Genomic DNA, 16146 nt, shown 5'->3' with positions numbered 1-16146 from the left:
AGGGAAGATGATAGACTGTTGATTCATTAGGTGATCAAATATTTTGGATCAGTCCTGGCAATTTTAAGTTGCAGCCTTTTAAATCTACATTGTCGTTCTCTGTGATCTTTTTTCAGTAGTAATGTGTTGCTCAATTCCTGCAGATTTCCTATCCCCTTAAAGACAATGTGTGTGTCTGTGTTAGTGTGGAATCTGTTTTATCTGCCTGAAGCAGCTGCTTGAAAAGTTTGAGCTGAATTGATGTTTTTTTTCATGGCCTTATTACCATTCAGACCTATTTTCAAAATACAACTCCCTTATTATCCCTGCTGTTGTACTTTGGCATGGGAAGCGGGGTTGGGAGTGATCTGAAAGGCTTTCATGTGCACTGCTATCAGGGTCCACTTATTTTCAACCCAGTTCGTCCTCAAAATAAAAAAACGTTGAGTAAGGTATCTTTGTGCTAGTTTCCAGCAGTGTGTTTGCTCATGAGTAATCTGCAAATAGAAAAAGAAAGAAAGAGGATGACGTTTTGAATTTGTGTTGCCAAAAATGTAATAAACAATAACGAACTAGAGCCACAACGATAAGCGCATGATTAGTCGGTCAACAGATATATCAAGTACATATCTTTAGGGTTTCTAATGACAAAACCTGATATTTAAAAGAAGTCTATTTGGGCTTTTAGAAACTGGGATCTATAAAATAGTCAGTATATGATTAGATATTTCAAATAATCATTGGAATCTGTTCTCTCCTATTTATCCATTAGAAGTTGCCTTTTGATACCTCTGCGAAGGAGGTTATGTTTTTTGTCTGTTTTTCTGTTTGTAAAACTATTTGTAGCCATTTTTGTGAAACGTATTGGAAAAAGGTTGCAAGGTCTAAGGAATAACCAATACATTTTCTGGATTTGGACCAAATGTTGGGGTAAATAAACGTATGATGTTTCAATGTAGTTAACATTGCAAGATCAGGCCTTCTTGCTGCATCTAACAAAGGAATAGTTTGAAAAATAAGTACGAAAATGTGTTAAACGCTCTGAGCATTTCAATTAATGATATTCTTTGCTCTTGAACGCAATGAAGTAGGAAAAACAACTTCCCATCTTAAGAAATGGGACCAATCGGGAAACATGTGGATGCAGCATTAGATGAAGGCGTACCTCTGTGCTCTCTGAGTGCCATTCCAGTGTTATTTAAATAGCAGATTATGCAGCAGGACTCCTGGATGATGTAACGTTACAGAGACTGCCCTTTAGCCACCATATACCTCCACCTGCTGATGTGTCCTCGAGGAGAACCCTACAACCTGCATGCAGGCCGTACTCCCTCTCACACTGCAGCTGACCTCAACCTCTGACCTCTGAAAGTTCAGGGTCTGCAGGGAAAAGAGGCTTTCCCTGCAGGAAGCAATAAAGTTTCAAATTACATGACACTTGATTTAAGCCTGTTAAATCCATCAGAGGGATCAGGAGAGGCTGCACGCAAGCTCTCACACAGGTTCACATGTGAAGGAAAAGATACAGAGAGCAGCTCAGAGTGGGAAAACACATCCACCACACACCCTCAGAGCATGAAAACAAGAGCGTAATAAGGATTTAACCCCGTCATCCCGGCTGTAGCGCTCGGGTGCTTAACTCAATAGGTATGATGTCTAAATCTTTAATTCCCAGTGAACTCACTAACACACTTACCTGACCAAAACACCACTCAATTATTGAACAGAGTATGTGATTCCAACTAATTTAAGTGTATTTTCACCACTTAATAAGTGAACAAGTCATAAAAGAGTAGTCGATAGCAGCTTGTAGTAGCAGGTAGCCAATAAAGACAGAGGAACAGACTAAAATGGACTTCAGATAGTTAGCCAATAAAATACTATGTCTTTGTGTTTAGCATCCAAGGCTGTCACATGATTTAAAAAAAATACTGAGGTCATGATGTTTTGTGACTGACCAGAAAATGTTACAGTTGAAAAGTGGACGAATCAAGGCTTTTGTTGACAAATGTAAAGAGTCCTTTCTTAACCGATCAAACTTATCCGTGATACTTTTCATATTGCTTTGCCTGTTATCATCAGTAAACTATTAAATTAATTAATTCCAAACCTACTGCAACTATCTGCGTCATTTAAACAAACAAATGGTTTGATGTATACAGCTGTAACTTAAATATTGATCTGTATTACTACTGTCTTTGGTTTACCAACTGTTAGCCGTTTTCTGCAGAGGAGGCAGAACAAAATGTGACCATTATCCACAGATAAATCAAATTGATTCCGATAATTCGTCCATATTCCAGCCCAGTTCTGACTGACTGCCGCTGCAGGAAATATCCAAAACAAAGCACTCACATTTCAAAATTGGCCGGAAGGCTGAAATTGTGGGCAACTAGGAGGAAAAATGCACCATGGAGCCAAATCTCCAGCATTTACTGCTTCCAAAAATACACCTTAATTCCAATGTTTCTTTCTGTAACAACCCAGTTCGCTATAATTCATTATTCAAAATGGATACAGTAGAATAAGGTACTTTTAACAAATAGCGTAAGGCCCGTCACTTAAATGCTACTTATTTCTAATGTATTTCAACAAAAAGCAAACAGACATGAACCCTGTTTTCATCTGTCACTTTTCACGATAACAACCAGAGGTGGAAGAAATACTCAGATTCTTTACTTAAGTAAATTTACAGTATAACAATATCGCTTCTCCATACTTGGTTGGACATCACTTTGTAAAAATGAGCTCAAATCAGGCATGACCTAACACTAAGGCAACACAACGCATGTTATGCTGTCAATGTCTAAAACAATAGAAAATGAAATAGATACAATTAATTGTTAACCTTTGTTAGATCAGTAAGGGACTGAAAGGCCCATTGTTCCAAAATACTATTTGTCTGAGACTCCCATTTCAAACACCAATTTCCCCTGAAGGCCCTTTGTTTTTAAAAAGACAAACTCTGCTATTATGGTATTTTTAATCTGATTGGTTAAAACTCATTGCCCTGTTTGTTGGATTTGTTAAGTAATGACTTGAGGAGTGAGATTGGTGAGGGTCCAGGTAGGAATATCATAGTAAACCAATCAGAAGCAATGTGGGTGGGTCAAGCCTTTGCCATTATTCTGCATAATAATTTAGTTCTCTGTTCTTCTACGCACGAAAAGTTTATTATTCCGCCGACCTATTTTGCCGCGCTTCTTCTCCCGCATTGAACATTGCAGAAACTCCGTTCAAACATCAAAACGTTCAGCTTGGTCGGGAATCGATGGCTATTACTTTTCTCATTCATAACTTTCATAATTCCAGAGATACATCCCATAATTCATCACATTTTTAACATTTGAACTTTAACATTGCGCAACTCGTTAAGGCAGAGTGCGTGATGTCAGAGTTAGAGTGGAGGACGGCTTGAAATTTGCCTTCATATATATTTTTTAAACTGCCATAATTCCCAAACCCTACATTCCTGAGACATAATTTTTCATGACAACGTAGCTTGAAAAATGACAAATAATTAAGCAAAAAATAATTAAACAAAGTGCCTCTTGAGGGCATGAAGTGATACGTTCAACATATCTCCATTAAAGCCCATTGTAATTTCAGCCAGATATTTCCTCACAGCAGCAACCGCACACCTTTAGTTAAACTGCCAAAAAGGCCACATTATTAACCCGAAAGTACACAAAAATTACACTTCAGATACTCAACTTCCTTGACATGCTTCACGTTTTGAAATTTCACAGATATCTGTTACGGTTCTTCCACAAAACGTTCACATGTAAGAGGTTCATCTCTCATTCAGAACAGTGAAGCCTTTGAAGTCTAGGCACCTCGTTAGCTCAACTATTAACACCTGTGCAATGGAACACGATGATGTCATCACTTCAACTGACATGCTCAGAGCAGCAGACTTCAGATAGCAGTGTGCAAACAGTCCACAATGCTCGCCTTGAAGCACGGTTTTCTCATAACTTCAGTGAAAATACTCCAAACAGCCCAGAACTTCACAGGTTTGGTAACGATGCAGCCATCAACGCATCTAAGCGTAGTATGGGGTGTCATCAAATGCCGTTGCCATGGCGACGGACCACTCGCCATGAAACACGATGTGGCTGTAAGTCCCATCGACACGGTCCAATCGTCCCCCAATCTTCCCTTGTATATCACCGGTCAATGCCTTACCAGCTCTACGCCAAATCTGAGATCTCACCATATGCCGTTTCCATGGAAACGCATCCCTCGCCATAAAACGTGATGTCGCTATAACTCCTATGAAAATGTTTAAAAAGTGCTCAAACTTCACATTTGTGCTAACAGTCCAGCCGTGAAGACATCTACGGGACAGTTTTGAGATTTCTTCAAATGCCGTTGCCATGGCAACACAATGCTCGCCATGAAACACGGTTTTCTCATAACTTCAGTGAAACTGCTCCAAACGCCCCAAAACTTCACAGGTTTGGTAAAGATGCAGCCATCAACGCATCTAAGCGTATTATGGGGTGTCATCAAATGCCGTTGCCATGGCGACAGATTATTCGCCATCAAGTTAGTTCAGAAGTTTGCAGTTCAAATATTCTGCTGCTTTTCCAAGCCTTTTTACTTTATTTTCTTCTCTTATCACATATTCAAGCCCCCAGTGTTCATGTATCATTTCAATCTAAATTTGCCACTTTCTTCTTACACATTTAATTTCAATCTAAATTCTTCACTTTCTTCTTACACATTTCATTTTAATCTAAATTCTTCACTTTCTTCTTACAAATTACATTTCAGCCTAGCAGTTTAGCGTCACATTTTCAGCATAAAGCATTCCCACTAGCAATTTCTTCCGGAATTGCATTATCTAGTTAGCCATGTGCTTCAGTTTTTTTTGCAGGGATGGGCTTTTGGATGAATTTACTTTTTTTTTTCACCAGAAGTTTATACATTTTTAAACTTCAACAACCAACCAAAAATCAACCGGAAGCTTTCATCCAGTCATAACAGATTGGTCAAGTAAAAATGACTTCAAGAGACATTGAAGACCAAGATTTATTATTTGAAGTTACGTCCAGAAGAATTTACCTATCTTAGGCCAAAAGAATATGTTTATGTGTTTGTGTTTTGTGTCAATTTACAACATTTTCAGCTTCCACCAACCGTAATCTGGAAATAAATACTTTTATTAATAGAATATTTCTATTCTAGAGTTGACTCTCACCTCGAATTCACCATTATCAAAACCTAATCCACATCTTAGATTAGGGAGAATTAAATTGGATACATTACCAATGACAACCCTGGTTCTAAAACTCCAAAATGACATGTTAACAGCAAATCAGCATTACAATATGAATTCAGATATAAATTGGGGCCATCAGATGCCCCAGTGCTCAACTTTTCATGTCCAGAGCCCTAAACTCTCACCCAGATGAGGCGTTCTCTTGTTCCTACCCATGACCGAACAGCTCATCCACCTTCATCACACTATAGGCATTCCTCACAACAAGCCCGCAGTTTAAAGGGACATTCTCTGTTTTCTGTTTTCCCCTCCCTGTCCATAGTGGCATCATTATAAGAGCCTATTATGGCGGTACAGAGGCCAACTCACAGACTAAATGCCTTGTTTCTGTCCACCATGGGAGCCTTCTATAGAGCCGCAACTCCCTTCTTAAACAGAGAGGCCCCTTCATTACGCTGCCCCCTCCTCCCCCTCCTCCTCTCATCCTCCTCACTCTCTTCTCCCTCAGACACAGACAAGCCTTTATCTGCCCATCATGTGCTCGCTCTCTCTTTCTCTTTTTTCTCCAGCCTGACCCTGTTTTTCACAGCGAACAGGCATGCCGGTTAGGATTTGGGGGTTGGGGGGGCTGGGACTCACACACATGCAGAGCGGGAGGGAAAAGGCTGATTTGGAAAGCCAGCTAAATATTTTATCCATGGCCACGCTATCTGTCTGTGTAGCTTAATACCGATTTGATGTTATCTCCTAAGTCCTTCCAGCAGAGGTTTTCTATTTTCTGATCAAATAATCTCTTCATATCTGCTGGGAAATATCTAAACAGTGCACCATGTCAACTTGCTGTGTTTTTTATCCCCTGTTTAGATGTTGGACTGTACATCAGCCAACAAGGCAAACAACCACCATTATGAAGTCATCAACAATGAAGCTGCACCAAGCTACTATTGTCAATATCAAATAATCTGTTCATTATTATACTTAAGACATTCACCATCTGGTCTAAAAAAAAATAAACATATATATAATAACACAATATCCCATATTCCCAAGTCCCAATGTACATCATTAAATAACTTGTTTTGTGCGACAAACACCCAGAAACTCAGTTTAGAATCATGTAAAACAGAAAGAATCAGAAAACTCTCCAATTCTAAAAACTACAACCAATGGGTGTTGGCTGATCTGCTCAATTGAAGTTTGGACTACCAATTGATGTTAGAAAGAGAAAAAAGCCAATGGAAAGGAAAGAGTTCTCCAAAAACCAAAGAAAAAGTTGTGTTCGCCCTCCACAACATCTGTTCCATGATGTTCCAAAATCCTAAGGCTTTTCCAAAATATGATCTCACTAACCCTGTAAAAAAGCTTCAGCAGGCCAGTTATTGAAATAACTTGTTGCTCAGCCTTGTTCAGGACCTATCTCTTTATTGTAGTCCATATAGTTATCAAAGCTTCCTTGGATCACAATTAAGTCAATCTGAATTACAGAAAAATGTGTACCAAAATCGTTTTGGACATATCAGTTCAATGCCACTGGAAAGGACTTCATTGAGTAATAGAACAATCTTAACATTTATAGGTGTTTTGTTCCCGCCCATTTATTACAAATCCTATACAATTACAAACATTCTAAAACATGTTCTACACGTTTCAGGCATCTGATGGGTTTCCCTTACCCTTTTCTTACAGAATGAAAACCAACCTGCAAAAAGAGCTCCTGGAGCTGCATGAACAGTGACAATGTATTGAAGACTTCACACCACAGTATCTGCCTCCACCGCTCAACCATGGCATATGCATTTGACAATGGCTTACATAACTCAAGCTGATTTCCCTCCTTAATGAAAAAACTCTAACCCCTAGATTCCACCGGGTCCGTCTGCGCCGCGTCGGTTTTGTTCCGACCTCCTCCAGCGTCATAACCCACCGGGCGCGTTTCAGAAGCGGAGCGTCTTGCGTGCCGGCTCGCAGTTTTTGTTGATTTGGGCATATTTCCTGGACAGGCTACTTTGTGCAGACAAAGTTAATAATAATTGTAATATTCCAGTTATAAACGACATGAATCAAAGATGTGTTGCTGTATTTTAGTGGTAAAAAAATGCATACATCTTCATAATTATTCTGTAAATATAATTTACACAGTGCCTGTAAACCGGAGGAGAACGCTGGCACGGAGGGATAGGGTCTGCAAAATTAGTTTATTTTGGGGATTGACTGGATGCTCTGACCGGTCCACTTCCTGCCCGGCGCTATGGAACGCTTCGCGTCGAAAATAGACTTGCATCCTATGTTTAGCGGAGCCCAGCGCCGAGACGCTTCTAGCCGTAACGTGGCGCGTCTGGTGGAATAGCACCCATTGACTAGAGTGGCCGCGATTGCTCTGAACGCTGTGGTGCAGACGGACCCGGTGGAAACTAGGGGTAACAGATGCTGTGCAGAATGATCGTCAGCCATCCAAACATGGGTGATTCGGATTTAATAGGCCAAATAAAGATCACATCAGCTAACACTATAAACTGTTATTGTATTTAATGAAAGAAAAACCTTAACCTTGGGGGTAAACCCAGAGGTGCGACTTCTCTCTGCAACAGCGTGTTAAGGTCCTTACAAACCGAGCCGATTTTCGGCTTCGATAGATGTCGGGCCGATGAGCGTCGTGTCGCCCTACTCAGATTGGTGTGTACTGCACCGTCGTATCTTTTCAGCCGTGCCAAAACCTTCCGCTGCCGGCTGTCGGCCACAGGCTGTCGGCCAAAGAAATCACTCTGACTGGCTGTTCAGCTAGCGAATCAGTGCATAAGAAGCGATACGGAAGTGAGGGACCCAAACAAACTATTAAGAAGGCAAATCTGAGATTTCATTTAACTCCAGCTCTCGACACAGGTTCGGGAAAACCCCATGAGCTTCTCGTCGTAGAGTGAAAACGGAAAGCACACGCTATTTGTTGTTTGTTTATATCGCGCAGTCTGTTCTTCTTCTCTCGGTGCATCACGCAGTCTGTTCTTCTTCTCTCGGTGTATTACGCAGTCTGTTCTTCTGGTTGTTGCCTCTTTTGAATGACGAATACACACTACCGCCGCCTGCTGGTAAGGAGAGTTATTGCCACTCACGCAGGCGCAGTTTGTACGCGCAACTTGGCCGTCGGCTGAAGTCTTTGCGGTGTGTTCCAGTGCGAAACATGGTGGCGTGAGCCGACGTTCCGTCGGGACGTGTTCTTTGGTGTCAGTTTGGAGTGTAAGGAGCTTTAAATCAGTGTGACTTGGCTCCTCTAGCAACTTCATTGATTGGGGGAAAAGGCAAAAGAGGCCATGCGAAGGAAACCTTTACATTCCAGTAAAACCCTACACGGGTAATGAAGTGAATCGTCTGCTGCAGGCTGCCTTTATATACTGCACTGAATTGAAAAACCCTGATGATGTGCATGTGACCAGGGGAAAATGCAGCTGTACATTACTGAACAATTTTCTCCTTGTCTTGTCACTGCGGTCGCCATGTTGGCTTTCTAAATAACAATTTTTTTTCCATCTGCTCGGCAGATATTTTGCCGTTTGCTGGCGTTCACGTGGCGGACCGTGAATGGCCTACCCCCTATTTCACCCACCTTATCAGATCCTTTAGTTTGTCAACTAACCTCTAACATGTCTCATATATTTTCCCTCCAGTTTCTCCTCTTTTTCCAATCTGCCTCCAATCCTCACTGAAAAACTGAACAATGACTTTAATTACATTGACTATGTCAACAGAATTCACATAATTGCATCAAGTTAATTGAAAGCAATGATATTAAATAACTAATATTAATGTTATTTCTTTCAACTAACATAATAAGAGTTATGGGGAATCTCTTGACATAATACATTTCAGTTTCTTCAGTGCTCCATCTACTGTATGTCCCTTTACTCTCTTTAAGCCCCCTTCTCCTCTTTCCTTATCTCTCCTGTCCCTTCTCTGTCTTAACCCATTTCTTTGTCCCTATATACTTTTCTTATCTTCTTTTATCTGCCGTTTGAATGTATTCTCCTCCACCCACCCCCTATTGATTATCTTTCTTCTTCCTGCTCGTGTTATTTCCTGTCTTCTTAAACTCTTGTTTTATGTCCCCTTCTCAAGATGTTCTCCTTGCTGTCCTATTCTTACTCCTCTATATCAGTCCTTATTTCACTCTCCATCAATGTCTCTTCTGGTTTTAACTAATAATTTCTCCCTTTCCTCCGTTCACTTATCAACCTTCCTCCCCCCTTTACTGTCAACTACACTATTGTCCTCCTGCTCATTTCCTTTAATTTGTCTCCTTTCCTACCCTTAACCTCTTTGTTTATATCCTCATTATATCTCCTTATTAGTTTCTATTGGCATTTTCCATTTATTTTATCCTTTAGTTTGTCCTAGATTCCTCCCATTCTCAATCTTTCTTTCTTTTTCATACGTTTTTTCTATTTTCTCTTCCCTTAAAGTCACCATCCATCCTTTGCTCATCTTTTTTGCTCTACGGTCATGTTCATCTTTATATTCTCTTCTTCTCGTCTGCTTTTTACATCACACTCTTCTCTCCTTAATCTGTCCATCTTCAATTGTCACCCTTTAACCATTTTTTTTTAATTGGCTTGTCCTTATTGTTTTATACAATTATTTGAACTGCACAATCTTTAATGTAATGATTGAATTAATTTATATTTTGTTGTGTATGTGCGTCCAGGGATATATTTGTCCTGTTTCCTCTCGGTCTGTTTGCTGGTCCCTTTTTAATAACACTATACTTTAGCCGCCCCTATTCTAGCACTACATACACAGTTGCGCACAGATATGGATTTAATAATGTATATAACTCCTCCTGTGCACACCGAAAGGTGAAGGCTGCTGTATAAACAGATAGTAAAGTAATATTTTCCTGACAAATAATAGATGAGGGCAAGACACTAAAAGCCAAAACATGTTTTTTCATTTACTGGTAGATGAAGGGATGTCCAAAATATCCAACTAATTGGCAACAAAATCAACCAAGAATTACAAAATAATTCTGTTCCGGAGATTTTTGCAAAAATCTGCATTAGTGAGTATGCTACTGAATTAGGGCGGGAAATATTTATGCCAATTTCCTCTGTGGTGTTCCCCATTAAAAGACAATTTAAGTGACTTTATATCTGTTTACAAGTACATTTCTGATTGGGCGATTTTTTATGCTAAAAAAACCCAGTTTCCTTCATTTTTGTCTTCTTTGCTCACCATCCTCCAATCCATCTTGGATGTATACTTTTTTTGCTTGTCTCACTTTTAATTCACCGCCTCCCATTTATTTCAGTTCTGTCTTTAAAACTCCCCCGTCATTCTTCCTCTAATTTCTTCCCATTTATTTCCTTCTTTTGTTCTGCTAAAATAAGGCTGCTAGAGAGCGCGAGACCAATCACAGCCACGAGCTCTTCTTCTTCTGTGTGTTTATCCGTTAAAAGCCCCAATAGCGCGTCTTCACGTGGACAAGAAACCTATTCTGATGAGAAGGAAGGAGGGAGACGCGTTCACGAGGCTGAGGGGGAGGAGGGGAGGAAGCTAGACAGCCATCCAGCCGCGCGCATGCTCGAGACAGCAGGTGCCCGAGCCCCAATGATGTGCCTAGCCCCCGTTAGAGAAAAGAAAAAAAAACTAATTTGCATTGCTAATGGTCTCCTCGGAGCCTCCTTCCCCTCCATTTTGGGGGCAAAAAAGCTTCTAATATGACGACATGTTTTTATTCCCCGCTTCCTACAGGCCATGAAAAAATATATTCCTTAAGGTTAACATTTATTTTAAGAATACAGCATTAAAAAAAATCAAATATAAAAAACATGAAAGATTAAGAAGGTCACCAGACTTCACAGGATGGACCCACACTTTAGATACTTTAGCAATGTGTTACTCAGTAAAATAGTGACTTTTCATATGGAAATGTTTGTGAGGAGGTACATTCGGGTTAATGGGCCGATGTAAAATGTTTCCCAACAGATTTACACAGGGAACAATAGAGAGTGAGTGTGACGCCATGGGGGAGACAGAATGCAATATGGGCATTGCAAAGAGCACAGAATGGTCAATTCATAAGCCAATCGACAGGGATGCTCATAATCAATGGTGATAAAAGAGTAGCCAGAAAAGGGTTCATGGAGGGCTTACACATCATCAACAACAACAACAACAACAGGGAGAGGGGCTCACACCGAATTCCTCATTGAGCAAAACAAGTGAAGCGCCAAATTCCCAACAAGCAGCCCCCTTGTCTATTGTGGGGGAAGAAGGGGAGAGAAAAAGGCTTCTCTACTCCTGCCTTCAAACAATCTCAGAGAGAATAAACTATATCCGTTAATAAAAACAACATTAATTGTATCGAAGGGTCTAAAAATAATCACGTTTCCCTGCTCTCTCCACGTTGACCTCGTTTACACACATGGACGCCAGGCAGTGATTATGATGTGATTCTGTCTGTCGCCATGTGCGAGCGCCTTTATACGCGCAAAATGGTAGAGACCCTCGCACCCCCAACCACCGTCTCTCTCTGCGCGCGCATTGTGTAATATTCTCAGGTTTTTATTGCACTGTTTATGTAATTTTTGTATGACCATAACCATAAAGACTCAATCACAGTTACATCCATCTTTGGATTTTTGTGCAGTTTTTTTCTCCAGACGCTGGAAACACATACATGCACATGTAGACACCCATACACGTGAACAGATGACACGCTCGCATGTCAGATGCACATATTTCACATTGGACTGTATATGCCTGCCTACAACAAACGCCCCTTAAATTGAAATATGGTAGAAATATAGACCGGCTTTACATCCCTGCAGAGTGTATATGAATGAAAAATAACCCAACGCTCCCTGTTGAGCCGCACATGGACACTATAAAATATAAGGAAGATTTGTGTGTGTTTTGCTCAATAAAAAGGAAAAGACGGCGCACAAAAACACACCAAAAAGACACCCAGATTGGTGCCAGCCTGTGTGATTAATCTGCTGGCTAGATTTCACGTGAATTACTTTATCACAAAATGAACATATTTCAAATTTATTTTTGGAGAACAGTTTTTGCCACCGCGCGCAGCTTCATTGTCCCCCTCCGCCACTTTCTGTCTCCTCGCGCACACCAAAGACCCGCCGACCATGCACGCCAAAATAAGCCCCTCGTGCGTCCCCGGTCAGTGTAACCACACCGCTCCTACTACTACTAATACTACCGAGTTAATGTGTCAGTTAAAGGCTAATTACCCGCCGGCTAATCGCCATTAAACTCATTCCCACGACTTGTAGCCTCAAACTGCACCCACAGCTGTTCATTGAAAGATGTGAGGAGCACAATAAATAAATCAGAGGCAGATATGATTGCAAACAGCAGCAGGGACACGATAAAAGCCGGGAAAAGGTAAATAAATGAGCCAAACAAACCTCCTTCCGTGCGCGTAAATCCGTTTCCAAGCGCGTGGAGAAAAGGGTAATAAGCTTGTTGTGTTGCACGGGCTCAATCCTACCAGCCTCTCTCTCTCTCTCTCTCTCCGTCTGTGCCTATGTCTCTCTCCCTGTCTGTCTGTCTCGCTCCCTAGCTTGTCTCAGTCTCTCTCTCCCCTTCTTTCATTCTCAATGTCTCTCTCTCTCTCCCCTTCTTTCATTCTCAATGTCTCTCTCTCTTTCTCTCTCTCTCTCTCTCTCTCTCTCTCTCTCTCTCTCTCTCTCTCTCTCTCTCCTTCTCAGCCAATAGTGGATAGGGATGGAATTGGCGCGAGAGGTCTTGGGACGTTAGCAGGTTCCGAACGCGCGCGCCGCACACACACACACGCGTGTAATCACATGCATGGACGCACAAGGACCCCTATGGTTGCCCCTAGCAACTATTAGAGCGACCCCGCCCCTTGCCTTGCTGTACCCCCCACCAACCTACATTTCATCCCCCAGTTAAGGACGGTTTAGGTAAAAATTATCTCGTCGCGGGTTAATTTGCTCGCCAGCCGCTAGAACATGATGCGCGCGAGCTTTTCATAGATTGCGAGAGACAGAAAGAGGGAGAAAGAGAGAGAGTCTGGGCGCCAACAGCTTACAACTCTCCCCATGGTGGCTGGTCCATTCACGTTTCAGGCATTGTATTGTACGTGTGTGTGTGTGTGTGTGTGTGTGTGTGTGTGTGTGTGTGTGTGTGTGTGTGTGTGTGTGTGTGTGTGTGTGTGTGTGTGTGTGTGTGTGTGTGTGTGTGTGTGTGTGTGTGTGTGTGTGTGTGTGTGTGTGTGTGTGTGTGTGTGTGTGTGTGTGTGTGTGTGTGTGTGTGTGTGTGTGTGTGTGTGTGTGTGTGTGTGTAAGGGGAACAATGGGGGCAAAGCAGCAAGAAGAGGGGGCAATGGGGAGGGGAGGGGTAAGGAGCCCCCCCCCCCCCCCTTCTTTTAAAATAAACCATTCAGAGTGAACTGGAAGAAGATGGAGACAGAAGGACTGAGTTCGCACTGAGCAGGCTAAATTTGAAAGTGCACATGTTGCCTGCACGTCGCTGCGCTGCGCTCACTTTGCACTACAGCTTTGTTCCATCTGCTTTCGAGCGCCCACTGAAAGCGATTCAGCAGCAGAGCGTCTTCATGCAGGCGGTTGTTATGAGTTCCTATGATGTCATTTTTTGGTCGCTTTTTTCACAGCCCAGTATCTTCTATCTAGAACCAACACTCAGATTGATGGGTCTGACTTTCATGCAGGACACCAGAGATTCCTGTCACAGATCAGCCACATTCTCCTTCACCAAACTTAACTAGTTGTGAACTATGGCTTATTTGCTGTGACCAAAATTGTATTCCTGACCTATCCTCTTTAGTTATCATTTTGAAAGAAATATCATTGAACTATGGTGTGGCAGAATTGTCCAATAGTGATATGGGTGCTGTACTCAAGGACACCAGAACTGACACTAGTGTGCTGTTTACACCATAACGCTGTAGCATGGTCAGTAGCTACTGTCAGTAGCTACTGCTACTGCTACTGACCATGCTACAGATGTTAGTGCAAAATCTACAGCTCCTCTACCACAACCATCAGCAACAACTGGACATGGAGGATTACATGAACTACATGTTGCTAAATCCACCGCGGGGCATAAACAGAAGGGCAACCATGCTCGGGGGTCTTCTTCGCTGCTTTTGGTGTATCTTGTGGCGGAAGTTACTACGCCACTTACAGGCCCGGAATATGTACTACAGCGTCTCCAGCGCTTTCGAGCAGTCTCGTGCAGAAGTACACTGCCACTTACAGGCCCGGCATATGTACTACAGCATTTCCAATGGTCTCGTGTGAACGGACACGTTAAATGAGACGAATGCGTATGAAAGGAATACTTTTTTGAAAATGAATTCGGAGCGTTAACGCAAACGTTCCCGTGTAAATGGGGTCTAAACCAGTAAAAAACGGTATACACACTTGCGATGAAAAGAAGAACATACAAACCATAGCTTGGTGTGAATGGGGACGGGGAGGGGAGACAACTATTAAGGCTGAGAAACATGTCAAATTAGAAATAAGTCAAGTTATTGGTTGCCTTTGCTGAAGGACGCTTCGCATCCAAACAGTAATGATGAGAACAGATAAAGCACACATTACACAGGTAGTCCAGTGACATCCAAGCAGTATGGCGTGGACCAGTATAGAAAAACCCACAGTTTATTTTCAACTGAGATCGACAGCACGTTCACACCAGTTTCCTCCCATTGTCACATTAACTGTGGGGTTTCTTTGGAAGTTTGTCCTTGTGAAGGTCTAAGGTCAGAGGGTGTCGAATTCTGTACAAACTGTAAAGCCCCCTGAGACAAATGTGAAATTTGGGATATTCGGTTATATAAATAAACTTTGATTGATTGATTGAATATTAACACCGGACAAACTGTAGCGCAGATCAAACTACACACTGGTTTGCAAAAAAGGGATAGTTTTGTCAAGTGAACTCTTGAGCAGATAATTTTGGGTGTGAAAACCAGTCAAACCAATCAAAGAAAATGTTCCATTTATGTGTAACTACATTTCTTTCAAAAAGGTTTTACTTTCCCTTTGCTTCCACTATATCTGATATTTATACTGTCAATGAGACAATAAATTAGACATTAATTAGATAGATAACACTCCCCAAGATTCACTCTACTTCGCAATGAGACACATTTGTTGGTAGCGGTCATCACCCTGAAGTCCCTCTTCTTCATTTCCTGCTGTTAGGGGACTGTAGGTTGAACTAGTCGTGTATACGTAGCTAGCAACTAAATGTGTTAAATCTACAAACTTTATATATCTAAAACTGATCTGATAACCACACTGTTAGGTTCTTGCTGGTTTTAAAGCTGAATTAGTTTGCATTTTGCAACTCACTTCTTTTAAATTAAGGACGAAACATTGTTTGCTCGCGGCTGCCCTTTACTAAATCAAATAACTATACATTTCTTACACTGCCCTGTCATTTTATTCTCCTATTGTATAAATGTCAATTTTGTTTAGCCTGTTTCCATTTCCGGTTCTCTTGGCTCTCTACAACAGTTTTTAATTGTATTTTGCCTCAGTGCTTTTGATGTTTGACGTAAAGCACTTTAAACAACACTTTCAGTGATCTAGCAATAGCAAGAGTGGACAAAAGAGATATTCAACCAGCTGAGCTGGCTCTGCAGAACAGACTCTCTGTCTCACACATTTTGTCGACTGCAGAACAAAAGTGGGCAATGAAGAAGTTGTTTTCCTTTTGAGCTGTTTTAGTGTGGACAGAAGTCTTTGCCGAAAGACACCTGAAAACAAAATCGTGGAAACAGGAAGTGGAACCTCCAATTCTTAAAAGTCAAGCGAATGCTGGGTTCCTTAACCCTGCTTTCTTACTGACCAACAAGGGGCGATTGACTGGTGGCAAAAGGAAGTCCAATTGCATAAAACCCTGAGAGAAAATGATAGTTATTAACCTGTTTAATACCA

At 41.5% G+C, this 16146-nt stretch overlaps 1 protein-coding gene across 1 annotated transcript in view; it reads right to left on the bottom strand.

The window, feature by feature from the left end:
• Positions 1-12856, bottom strand: part of LOC307036333 (uncharacterized protein) — a 33128-nt gene extending 20272 nt beyond the window's left edge. Inside the window, exon 1 of the mRNA XM_079676559.1 lies at positions 12622-12856. The gene's annotated coding sequence lies outside the window, so the exon portion shown is untranslated. The remainder of the gene's footprint in view (positions 1-12621) is intronic.
• Positions 12857-16146: the final 3290 nt, after the last annotated feature.

Source organism: Notothenia rossii (genome assembly GCF_949606895.1).
Source record: "Notothenia rossii genome assembly, chromosome: 4".
In the NCBI taxonomy this organism is placed as follows: Eukaryota; Metazoa; Chordata; class Actinopteri; order Perciformes; family Nototheniidae; genus Notothenia; species Notothenia rossii.
This window is presented reverse-complemented; position numbering and strand designations above follow the sequence as displayed.